Raw genomic sequence first — 12,584 nt, forward strand, 5'->3', positions numbered from 1 at the left:
AAATATTGATGCACTGATGGAGTAATAGGAACACACACACACACACACACACACACACACACACACACACACAATCCTATGTGTAACAAAATGTTAACCCAATAGGTTCTATTTTAATGTATCCTGTATTAGAGGGCACATATACATACATGCTCACATGTGCTATTTTGGAGAATTCCTGTGTTCTCATTTCCCTTTCTGGTGAGTTCATTTATATAGCTTGAAGAGTAACATGATTCAGGTACCATTGCTAGGGTGCCTTTTAAGGTAATGTTCAAAATGATTGACATCCCTGGTTTTTCATGGGCATGCCCACACAAATGTTTCCCCTCTCATGTTTTCTACTCATGCATTTCAGATAAGAAATTTATTTTAAATAAATTATCATTGTCTAGTTTTATCAAAAATTATGTGTGAGCTGCCTTTCCAGTTGTTTGCTGGGACTCCGGGGGAGGGCATTCGGGCACCTGTTGATAAATTACTGGTTCTAGATGTAAGGACTTCCTTTACCTCTGCATCTGCACTTGGTGCTGTAGTTCATGCATAACTCAAAGAATTCCTTGACTACCTGTGTGGACACAGGCAAATATCTCAAATACCATCTAACGTGAGATTTCTACCGTGTTTACAAATAAGAAACTTAAAAAGGAAATGCATTGCCAGAGTTTGCAATAAAAATTATTGCACCTTTATGACTGCATTCTTGTTGATTTATTTTATTGCATTGTATATAGTGATATAAGTCTCAGATTGGTCTCAATTTCCAGTATGACAGAACTTTTTATTCATAAGACATTGTTGGATCTGATGAGGTGGCTCAGTGGGTACAAGCATCTGCAGCCAAGCCTGATGGTCTGAGTTCCATGCCCAGGGCCCACATGGTGGATGGAAAGAGAGGACCAACTCCCTCAAGTTTTTACTCTGATGTGCACACTTGCACTAGTGCACATGCACACATGCTTTACACACACACACACACACACACACACACACACACACACACACACACACACACACAGAGTAAATATGTAAACTTAGGAAAAGTGATATTGTAACATCTTTTGACAGCATAGAGTACCATGAAATTCCCCGATCACTTTCTTCCTTATCAGGTGTTGCCATGACAACAGTTGTGCAGGTTCAACGCATCCTGAGAAGATCAGAGGGGAAAAAGTGGAACTGGTGGTTGCTTTTGCTTGAGAGGTCTCTGTGGAAGTTCTGAGGCTTCTTTAGCCATCAGAGTGAAACAAGGGGACATGAAAGGGACAGATGGCAAAGTCACGTAACAAAATCAAAACTTGTGTTGTCCCTTATGGTCTATTTTCAATAATATGCTGATTTTAATTTTAAATTATGTGAAAGTTTAATATCCACTGATTATATTCAAAATATCTAGATGCTTATAGCAAAATATAGATACACACATATATGTATATACCATAAAATAGAAACATAATAGAATTATAGCTGTTTTAGCTATCATTTTCACTTAGCAGAGTATAAAATTCATTTGTTAAAAACATATAAATAAAATACACATAGAAAGGAATATTAAACTATATTTAATATTACAAGTGTATTAAGGTAGTGCAGCGTTTTTTTCACAACTTACTTGATATTTTCAGAAATTCTTAGTTCATCTTTCTCTCGTGTTTATTGCACTGAGAACCATACAAATGTAGATGCTTCTCCAGCTGATGATTTCCTGAGGGTATGTTCGGAAATGAAATTGCAGGTGCTAAAATATAAGCATCTCAAAGTTTGCAATTATTTGTTGCCTGTTGCTTTCCAGAAAACATAAATTTTATAATGTTTTAGAAATATAAATTTGATAGGTTTACTGATTGTGTGAATATTACGGCTCCTTATTACAGGACCATTAGTAGTAAGTATTTTTAGTTATGGTCTTTGCTTGTTTGAGCCATAAACAGTTATACAATTTGTATTTCATCAATACCTTAACTCATGCCTTGAGTACAGGGCCAGCTCCCACTCTGCTCTGGGTTCTGGAGGAAACACTGTGGATAATGAAGTGATTGGCCCGGTGACACTTGACACCTCACTTTTCCATCAAGGGAATAATGCCTTTGCTGCCTAGGAATGTGCCTATCCCAAATTTATATAATTTGTGAAACAGGCAAAGAAATAAAGAGTGGCTGTGTCTGTTACCTTTTCTTTCTTCTTTCTTTCCTTCCTTCCTTCCTTCCTTCCTTCCTTCCTTCCTTCCTTCCTTCCTTCCTTCCTTCCTTCCTTCCTTCCTTCCTTCCATTCTTTCAAAAAAGATTTGTTTATTTATATATTTTATTATATGAGTGCTCTATATGCATGTGTGTCTGCATGACAGAAGAAGTCATCAGATCCCATTATAGATGGTTGTCAGCCACCATGTGGGTGCTGGGAATTGAACTCAGGTCCTCTGGAAGAGCAGCCAGTACTTTTAACCACTGAGCCATTTCTCCAGCCCTGTCTGTTACCTTTTCTGTTCAGGAATAAATTAGTAAGAACTGAGTGTTAGAATAACTATTTATGTAACATACAAGGTGAGAGGGCAGATAGTTCTCTGAATCAAGGTGTTTTGTAAAGCAAGATGAACAGGTAGCATCTCTCAAGAGGAGACCCATGTGCACCCAAAATGATGAGGGGTGTCAGCCCTAACCAGAGCTTCTGGAGATTGAGTCACTGAACTGAGGTCTGTTGAGGACTGGGAAAATCAAAGTCTCTGGGCAGGAAATGTGGTGGAGGCACATTGGATATGGAAAGGGGGAAAGAAATCCAGTGTGCCTCCACCATAGCATGCAAGAGGTTGTGTGTATACATTATAACCATGTGCACATATATGTTCTATTACATATGTATTATCTCTATATAGCCATGAATATAAGTTTAAAAATTTGAAATGACAATGCAGTTCATCGTTTAGCAAGATCATGTGACTTGTACTGGCTCTTATATTTTATTCTCATTTTTATTAGTATACTGATATTAGTTTTAAAGATGCCTTATTTATTCTTGTCTTCTATTGAGTATTTATTCTAGACTACTTCCCCTTTTTCAGAAATTTCTTCTTAAAGATTGTTTGCAAACCTGCATGATGCTGAAGTTCACTTATTATGACTTTTGATTAGTCTTTAGGCTAAAAGAATGAATTTGCATCCCTTTGAGATATGCTCAACATTGACTGTTGATTGATTTAGTATACTAAGATATTTTGAAAGCCCAGAAATATACTATGCAGCCATTCATAGGGATCAATTCAATCTTTATTATACTACATGGATGATTTCTTTTTAATATATTACAGTTTGTATTTTAAAATATGAGGATTTATATTCATGGCATGATTTTTTGTCTAGCTATATATACATCAGAAAGTTCATGAAGGTGAATACAAGACTGTTTCCCCTGTTGATCTTTATAAAGCGGGCTTATATCCTGAATAAAGTTTCACATAAACTTTTGTTTATTTTATTTGTTTTAATAAACTGTCTATAGTATTTGGAGAGATAAAACTAGAGTATTTGCATCTGCAAAATGTAAGATAAAATTAAATTGCACATTTTTGCTCATTTACCCAGCAGGTTTTAGTAGAAATATCTGATCTGGGCAGATATCTTTGGATCTTCCAAGGGAGCAATGCCACTCCATTATGAAATGGTAAATGAAGTTATCCACCAAGAGTTGAGGAAAAACTAGAGTCCATACCATTTTTCTATATAAAAATATAACTTTCTTGTTCTTGATTTTAGTTTCCACTAAATCACTTTGAGTTTCTCTTCATGTAATTTGCTGTTGGCTGTTGACTTACTGTATATTGCCCTTAATATGTTTAGGTATGGTCTTTGTATCCCTGATCTCTCCAAGACCTTTATCCTTAAGGGGTGTTGAGTTTGTCAAAGGCTTTTTCAGCATCTAATGAGATGATCATATGGTTTTTTTCTTTCGGTTTGTTTATATGGTGGATTACTTTGGGAGATTCTCATATATTGAACCATCCCTGCCTTTCTGGGCTGAAGCCTACTTGATCATGGTAGGTGATTTTTTGATGTGTTCTTAGATTTGGGTTGCCAGTATTTTCTTGTATATTTTTACATCAGTGTTTATGAGGGAGATTATTCTGTAATGCTCTTTCTTTGTTGAGTCTTTGTGTGATTTAGGTATCAGGATAACTGTAGCCTCATAAAAAGAATTTGGCAACATTCTTTCTGTTTCTATTGTGTGGAACAATTTGAGGAGTATTGGTATTAGCTCTTCTTTGAAATTGTGGCATAATTCTGCACTGAATCATCTGGCCCTGGGCTTTTTTTTTTTTTTTTTTTTTTGTGAGACTTTTAACAACTGCTCCTATTCCTTAGGGGTTATAGGTCTATTTAAATTGTTTATCTGATCTTGATTTAATTTTGGTATGTAGTACCTCTCCATAAAATTGTCCATTTCTTTTAGATTTTCCAATTTTGTGGAGTACAGGTTTTTGAAGTATGACCTAATGATTCTCTGGATTTCCTCAGTGTCTGTTGTTATGTCCCCCTTTTCATTTCTAATTTTGTTAGTAGCTTTGTAGGGTTCCTATCAGTGAGATCAAGACCTGTCCCAGGTGCTTAGCTGGCTTTTGGGAACCTGTTCCCCATGCTGGATTACCTAGCTCAACCTTTTTGCAAGGGGAGGAGCTAGGTCCTGTCTCAACTTGATGTGCCATGCTTTGTTCAAGCCCACAGGAGGCATGCCCCTTTCTGAGAGGAGACAGAGAAGTAGATGGGGAGGTGGGTAGATGGGAGTCGGGAGGAGGAAATGGGAGGAGAGGAGTGAGGGAAAACTGTGGTCTGTATGTAAAATAAATAAAAAAGATAATAAAATAAAATAAAATTTAAAAAATATAACTTTCTCCCTCAGATACTCCAGTATTGAAATGACCCAGATTAAGTATTGGGTAAAGGCAAAGTGTACCTTAAATCAGGGTTTTAAATTATGGTGAGATCCACCAAACTGTGAAAGTGCACAGCTGTGTAGTGTTCCTGTTGTACGGGTCAAAGAAATGAAAATTAGTCAAACAGAATGTGTGCTAATGCTTTTAAATGATGTCGTCTGTACAACACCCTCAGTTTATTTCATTGGGAAATAGACATGGGAAGCTATGTAGACAACTTTTGGGGTAGAGATGATATTTTGATGATACAAAGGAGATATGCAAGAGGGGAGCTGAGCTTTGGGTTTAAAGACTTTGGGCTGGAGACTAGTCAGCAGCCTTTCTCCCCAATGTGAGTCCTGAGCTGCCAGATGTACAAATCCATATGGCTCTTACCTGTGGGATACTCTCTAGGCTCCTACATGGTACAGTGTGGGGAGCCAGGACAGCACCACCTCAGAGTACTCAGCATCTCAAAGGGATGTGAAGATGTTCCTTTAGCCAGATGTCATGAATTGACTGATCAAAATTAATAACAAATCCATGTGGCATCATGTAATTTTGCATGTGATTTTGAAGAAGAAATTTCTGAAAGAAAGAAGCAGGCCAGAATAAACAACCTAAAAGTCAAGAAATAAGGGAATAAATAGAACTCTTAACAAAACATTTTCATCAAATAGGTGTGAACCATATCCAACCCACACATAATTCTGAGAGTCACTTGTATCTTTTCTTTCTTTCTTTCCTTCTTTTTCTTTTTCTTTTTTTGTTTTTTGAGACAGGGTTTCTCTGTGTAGACCTGGCTGTCCTGTAACTCACTCTGTATATCTCAAACTCACAGAGATGCACCTGCCTCTGTTTCCCTGTGCAGGTGCAGGGGTTAAAGGTGTGTGCCACCACACCCAGCTTACTTATCCCTTTTCATCATTTCCTAATTGCTAGGTCTCAAGGAAGTGCATTCATGAATACACAATGTCACTCATCATGAGAACAATCTGTGTTTCTTCATTACTGGTGCAGCTTTCGTTTGGATTTTGTGGTGTAAAAAAAAATTGTTCTTGAAAAAAAATCCTGGGTAAAGACTTAATAAACAGAAATCTGAAATGAAGAGTTCCCCAAATGCACCCTCTAGCTGCACATTATGAAAAGATTCAGCAGACAGAACAAGAGAAAAGCCTCTATGGCTACCTTTCTCTGCTCTTCCACAGCATGGCAAGCTGAGAGTGAGCGAAGGATGCATGGTCCATGAACTAAAACAGAACAACATCATCAACAAGGTTCCTCATTACCACTGAAACTGTGATTATGAATGGGGAACTCTTTGAATTTGAGGCACACATGTTTTTATGTGTAGGAGATGAGAAAACCTAATATGCAAAAGCTGGCATTTGTGAATAGCTACTGACTGTACTTCAGAGACCAAGAATTGAAGGAAAAATTTAAGTCTTTGAGTTCAGAGATCCAAATAGTCACCGTGGTTTTACGAACACTTTTTTCATCGAGTGTGCCCTTCTTTTATTTAGGGCGGTGGCGGCGGCGGCAGCGGCGGCGGGGGGGGGGGGGGAGGTGATGTTTGAATTTAAGTAAAAAGCATATTTTATGCATATTTCTAATCATGCTTTCCTAATAAAAAACACATGTGTATTTACTTAGGTGTTCTCCCATGCACCATATGTGTGCAGATGCTCCAGGAGGCTAGAAGAGGGCATTGGATCCCCTAGAGCTGGATTTACAGTTGGTTGTGAGCTGCCCTTCCATCGTGGGTCCTGGGAACTGAAACAGTGTTTACTGGAAGTGCAACAAGTGTTCATAACCACTGAGCCATCTCCCTAGACTCTTAATTTGACTTTAAAATTTGTGTTTAGAAAGGACTTTAAAGAGAGATAAGCATTCCCTCCTAGAAGAAAATGCAGAGTTTTAAAAATTTAGGCAATTTTTGCCAGGCTAAAATTTTGACAAAGGAAAGACTGCATATCTTTAAAAAGGAAAATGGAGACATAAAGTGTTTAACACTAACCCAAAAGCAACTTGTTGCCACTATATCCAACCCAGAGCTCTGGAGCCACTAAGGATGGGTTTAGGGACAGAGACCCATGTGTTGATTTTGCAGAGCTTTGTGCTCATGGGAAATTCTTTCTCAACAGTTACTTTCATGCCTAGCTGTATCTTATGCAATCTATTTTTAAAAACAAATATTCTAAAGCCTGAAAACCGTCATATCACCAAGTCTCTCTTTTCTACACACCGGTGCTGTGATCTTGTGTCTCGTGGAGCTGTCTTAGCTCCTCTAGCTGGAGAATGGGGCTAAGAAACAGACCCTACCCCATGGTGTAGTTATAAAGTTTACATGAGTTAACTCTCACGAGACAGGATTCCTTAAACACTGTGATGGTTACTATAGATATCCCTAGTTGAAAAATAGCTTCTGGGTCAGTAATCATACGGAACATGTTAAGTGCTCAGTCCTTCCTCTGCTGAAACAAAGAACAGAGATTGTGGCCCTGACAGATACTAGGTTCCCTGGGAGATGAAGCCACTGCCCTCTGTGCACCATGACAGGTGTGTTGAGGTGACAGTTCTGAGGATGTGCAGGGAAGCAGTGAACAGAGGGAAGGGAAGGAAGGTAGGTTCAGGACCAGAAAAATCTATGACTTCTGGGATCTCAGTGAATTTTTGGCAAGGAGAAGCTGAAAGGTCTTTGGACCCTTAGACAGATCACATCTGGTATATAGGGTTGTTGATTCTCTTCTCTGCCACAATCATGACAAGACCAAGAGTAATGTTGGGGTGTGGATGGAGAGGTGAAGAGGAACAGAGGCACTATGGCCATAATGGGGTAGACAGTGGACCCTCATAGTAAGCAGACTGAATGCCAGGAGGCCAGCCATCGAGGGTGGCCAAAGATGCCAAAGATGTCATTCACTTTTAATTTCTTCCTCCCCATCTGCAAAACCCCTCTTATAGCAAATAGATCACTTTTACTTACAGTGGTGTGGTTTGCGGGGTTCTCTTTAAACATACCCTTGGTCTTAGAAGAAACTTCAAGGAGAAGAGGAGAAAATCTGTCATAGTGTCCTCTTGAAAGGGGCCTCATTAAGAGGCAAGCCCAGGCTCACGATTCTCCTGATCTCAGCAAGAGATTTGCTGATGCAAGCCTCAGCTCTTCTCATCTCCTTAAAACCGCTCGCTCGCTGTCTTCACACATGGATCCTGGCAGAGGGAACATAGACACATGGCATTGCAGCTTGCACATTGTCACCAGAGAACTAAAGAATTAGATGCATTTTTATCAAAAGCCAAACTAATGACTCTTGAATGTTTATTTATTTGTTTTAACTATTCCTGTGGGATCTATTTATAGTGTTATCTTGGCATTGGCTGAGGTCAGGATTTCTGTAAACCAGTAAAATCATTCACACAATACAACACACACACACACACACACACACACACACACACACACACACACACCTTAAAATTGGATATATGCAATGGATCTCACAGCATATACTTTATTAATCTTAACTTTTTTCCTTCCTCAATGTTTCCTGTTGATTGGAAGTAAGGCCTGTGGAAGCCTTAGACTTTCACTGTTAGAAGCTACATGAACCCTGTTCACAGAGAAATAGAATCATCCCAGTGGAGAAGATCATATTGGAAAATAATCACTCCATGTTGCTCAAATTTAAAATTTTTTATGTTTTGTTCTTTATTTTCTCCCAGATCTCTTAGATTTCTATATTTCTATTTCCATAATCTGAACTAGGTCCCACAATTAAGAATGAGTCTTTCTTTCTCTGTCACTTATTTAATGAATTCAATAATTTTTAAATACTTCTAATTCCTTCTTTTTAAATCTTTGTTCTTCATTTGCATTCTTACTTCTTGAACTACACAAGGGGCATCAAGACGAGACTAGCAGGAATTATTTCTCTCTAGGAGTAATCTGTGAGACTGGCAGCTTCTCCCTCCACTATCCTGTTTTGGTCCTGGATACAACTCTCTTTCTCTTCATGTACCATTCTCAGGTAGTTCCTAGTTTTGAAATTCTTGTATATTGTTTCAAATCAGATTAACCTTGTCTTTACAATTTCACTTAAACACAGTACCAATTTTTCAAAGCACCTCTACAGCCTTCCTCAATAATCCTAACTCAGAGCTCTCTCCTTAGACCAAAGCCTGTGGAGTTGGTACACTTCAGGGTTTTGCTTACTCTCTTATTTTCAGTTTTTTTTGTTGTTGTTACTTTTTCCTACAAGTAAAAGCGTTTGATAAGAGGACACACACTCACTAATATGTAGATAAAGTCAAGGAAATTTTATTCTTTTTTTTTTTTTTTTTGGTTTTTCAAGACAGGGTTTCTCTGTGTAGCTTTGCGCCTTTCCTGGAGCTCACTTGGTAGCCCAGGCTGGCCTTGAACTCACAGAGATCCTCCTGGCTCTGCCTCCCGAGTGCTGGGATTAAAGGCGTGCGCCACCACCTCCCGGCCGGAAATTTTATTCTTGTTATTTCAGATAGTTTATTTTATTTTATTTTACAATATAATTTAAATCTACATATCAGCCACAGCTAGCACAGTTGTATTTCTATTGTTGAGGACAATATAATTTAGTGACCCTTAGCACAGCTTCCTGTGGATAGGAGATCTACTTTTCCTTTCAATCTTTGACATGATCAGACCATTTAGAATAAATGGGAGAAGTTTTAGGCTTTGTGGGTCTTAAGGTTTTGATTAGTATTTTATATTTTAGTAGAATAAATATTACAAAACACAAGCAACTCTATTAACTGTGACAAAGTTTTATAAGTGGAGGTCAGTCATGAAATAAAAATGTTTGCTGACTATCATTAATTACTAGACGTAGAGCTAGGTTTCCATTTGCTTTTAGCTTTGGTTATTTCTGACAAAAAATCATTTTTTTGTAGGCCTCGAGTCATTTCCACCTTTCACCTTTGTTTTTGAAGTACATTTACCACAGGGAATTCCAGTGGGATATTTAAAGAAAATGAAACAATATAAACAACAATAGGGACTCTAAAATACTGAGGTCTGCCTTTGCTACTTACACTTCTGTCTTGATTTATTTTTTTCATCTGATGAAGTTATGATAAGATGTTCTCTACCATGACACGCCAGTAAGTAAACATGATTACAGGAAACGGATGAAGTTGGCAGTCCAGCTGAGGGCTTTCAGCAATAGTTGCCCGAGTCATGGGGGACAATGAAACAGAGTATGTTTTGACCAGAGACTTTCAAATGCTTGTTCTCCATAATCTACTTCTACCATGTAGTCTCAATTCCTAAAATTTCTATGCTTTACCCAAGTAATACCACCAGCTAGGGAACAACTATTCAAAACACAAGCCTATGGAACATTCCAGAATGAAACCCTAGCTATGGCTAGAGTATTCTCTGAATGTGGTTGCCAGGGCTCATCTATTATCTGTTGATGGATATCAAGGGCACGTGACTTCCTACACCATCAACCTTCTCCAGAATTTACCTATCCACAGCTGGGATTGGTAATGAGGCCACAAAGTAGCCCTGCATTGCTGCTGTGTTGGGTTGTTGGTACTGGTTCTGTATAATCCCTGCCTGTCAGGTTTATCACAGACCAGGAAAGTTCAGGCACAGTTTCCACTAAGGATAACCCAGGGCACAACCGACAGAAGAAGACTGCTGCCCTTTGCTCATAGGCTACTCTTAGCAGGAGAGCTGTACTCCTTTTTCTTTCTTAAATCTCATCTTCATTTAGCATACTCTTCCACTTACCCACATTTAGGGAACACAGCCTTAAGTTTTAATAGCCTCTCAACGTACACATCAGAGAATTCTGGAAGGCATTGCAGCAGTTATTTTCTTATTGCTGTGGCCAAATATCCTACAGAATGATATGTAAAGGTCATTGTGTCAGGACAGGGGTGGTGGAGGAGGGCTTCACACAGAGCTAGGAATCAGTGAGTGGACAGGATACAACCTTCATATGCATCTCCAGTGACCTACGTTCTCTAGCTGTGCCCTACCTCCTCTCCTTTACCACTCCAACCATGCATCATGTGGCCATATCAAGGGATCAATCCATTGTTAGGGTTAGACCCTTACAATCAAATTGTTGATAGAAATGCCACCCTCTGACACCTGCAGAGGTGTGCTTCATTCGTGCTCTAGGCATCTTTCTATCTGGTCAAGTGGACACTCAAAATTAACCATCACAACTATAGCAACATACCTAGATTCTAGTACTTAGAAATGAACACCATGATTGATACTTGACATCCCTGACCCCTCCAAACACAGACTTAATAGTACAGTTAGACAAAAGAAATGCAATCCTATAATGTTCTAGGAAAACAGTTTTACTTTGTGGTACATAAAACATATTTTCCACATTTGGAAATAGATTAGGCAACTCAGCAAAATATAACTGGATCACACATGTATTTAGCTAATTGAATTCCAGATATATCTGTGAAGTTCCAGAAATATCAAATGTTCAGCATTAAATGATAGTTTGATTTTTTTAAAAGAACAGTTTGATAATCATACTATTTTAGACCTATATACGTGTGTAAATATAGCAGAAAATGATTATTTACTCCAACTAAAAATTCTAATCCCTTATCCATTTTAAACTCTGAGTAAATTTTTTTTTTTTTGGTTTTTTTCGAGACAGGGTTTCTTTGTGTAGCTTTGCGGGAACTCACGTGGTAGTCCAGGCTGGCCTCGAACTCACAATGATCCACCTGGCTCTGCCTCCCAAGTGCTGGGATTAAAGGCGTGCGCCACCACCGCCCGGCATAACTCTGAGTAAATTTTTAAAGAAATGCCCTCGATTTAAATTTCCTTTTATTAAATTAGAAATTATGGCCATTACAGTTTTAAGCATTGTGTTTCTCTTCCTGTTGTTGTTGTTATTTTTGAGACTAGGTCTCACCTTGTAGCCCAAGCTGGTCTCAAATCGTGCTGTTCTCAGCCTCCCAATTATAAGTGTGAGCTCTCATGCTCATCAGTCTCTGTGACTTGGCTATTTTTAAACATTTTAAAATACATGTATGTCTGTGTCTGTGCCCCTAAATTCAGGTGCCCGTGAAGGCCAAAGAAGCACGTGATGGTGCTTGAGCTGGAGTTACAGGCAACTGTGTGCTGCCTGACTTGGGTGCTGGACCCGAACTCTGGTCTTGCGCAAGAGCGCTGTGTTTTTAAGCACCAAGCACTTTTAACAGGAGAGCCATCTCTCCAGCTGCCCTGTGCCTTGTCTTGAGACTGTTGATTCTGTCTCTACCAATGAAGGGCGAGAACCTTTCCTCACTTATATGTCCTGTTTCTTTTCAAGATTTAATAAGACTTCTTTGATCCAACAGCTAGGTGAACCATTGGTCTGCACTCTGGCCATTCATTTTCCTACTGATCCTCTACTGATTTTCTGAGGTAGTTAGGCAGCAGTCCTAGAAATGTCTCTCTCTGAGCCACAGGAAAGGGGCTTTAAGCTTTGATGGAGCCATACCAAGGACTTAATTTCATTTTCTTTGACGGTAAGTGATTTAGGGAGAGGGACTGTCTTTTCATTCACTTAGGAAATGTAATAAAAGGAAACCTATGCTGAGAGAGTTTTTCTGGGAACCAGTTTCCTTTCTGAAAGAAGAGAAAGTCAAGGGGGGAGAAAGAACATGCTTTTGGTTCTTT

At 38.8% G+C, this 12,584-nt stretch overlaps 1 long non-coding RNA gene across 1 annotated transcript; it reads right to left on the reverse strand.

Moving 5' to 3' along the window:
* Positions 1-1,029: 1,029 nt before the first annotated feature.
* Positions 1,030-8,103, reverse strand: LOC143272144 (uncharacterized). The gene is made up of 4 exons (XR_013049587.1): positions 7,887-8,103; positions 5,297-5,488; positions 1,613-1,738; positions 1,030-1,227 (listed from the first exon to the last, which is right to left on the reverse strand). It is a non-coding gene; the product is annotated as an uncharacterized LOC143272144 (long non-coding RNA).
* Between the last annotated feature and the right edge of the window lie 4,481 nt (positions 8,104-12,584).

This window comes from Peromyscus maniculatus, chromosome 3 (assembly GCF_049852395.1).
Source record: "Peromyscus maniculatus bairdii isolate BWxNUB_F1_BW_parent chromosome 3, HU_Pman_BW_mat_3.1, whole genome shotgun sequence".
In the NCBI taxonomy this organism is placed as follows: Eukaryota; Metazoa; Chordata; class Mammalia; order Rodentia; family Cricetidae; genus Peromyscus; species Peromyscus maniculatus.